Below are 853 nucleotides of genomic sequence, written 5' to 3' on the forward strand. Positions count from 1 at the left end.
TCTCTAGTTTTATGCAGACAACTTTCCAAAACCACATTCTCCATGTTTGGTTCCCTCATCGTTGTCTCAATAAACCTCCTTCTCAACACACCATCCCTGAACTGTAGTCAGCTCAGTTCTGTAGACCAGTTCCCACGTTCTGCTACCTTTAGCCAATTTCTTTTCCCTTACTATGTTTATATTCCACATAGATAGAGGGGAGGCCCTCCGTTGATCGTCGATTTGCTCGAGCGGGCCCAGTAACATCTCCATTGGAGACTTTGTTGTTACTGTGTCTGGCATATCGAATACTCTCGGTAGCTTGCTGGGCTCTCCGAGAGGGGCGGAGGAATCGAACTCGGGTCGGCCATGTTGGCCGCTTGTAAGGCGAACGCCTTACCGCTGTGCTATCGCTCCAGCCCATATGAGCAAGAATATTAGTTTTCATTTCTTGTGTTTTCTTTGGCTATGATAATTAATAAAGGCAATTAATTATACATACAATGTTTATCTCATTAAGAGTTTGGAAGGCTCCCCTTTCAAGTTTCGAAAGAGTTGAAAAAGGCTTGACATTGTTGCTGTTTAATAGAAGAATTCACTAGCAATTCAAGTTAGTACTGGTATTTTCTTTGTAGATAAATTAATTTTTGTTTTGTAAAAAGCAAAAATATATACAACTCCAAACTGAATAACCTTAGAGAAACTGGAAAAAACATTCAACTGTTAAGAACTTATCAGAGGAGAAGAAAAATCGGAAAATAACTGTGGCAATATAAAGATTGAATTAGCCAATAGGTTAAGGATATCAATAAATTTTTTTCAAAGAAAATATACAAAAGTAAGCTCATTCTTAAAAAATTCATTGTCACTAATC

This window comes from Sorex fumeus, unplaced genomic scaffold (genome assembly GCF_029834395.1).
Source record: "Sorex fumeus unplaced genomic scaffold, SorFum_2.1 ptg000265l, whole genome shotgun sequence".
NCBI classification, from domain to species: domain Eukaryota; kingdom Metazoa; phylum Chordata; class Mammalia; order Eulipotyphla; family Soricidae; genus Sorex; species Sorex fumeus.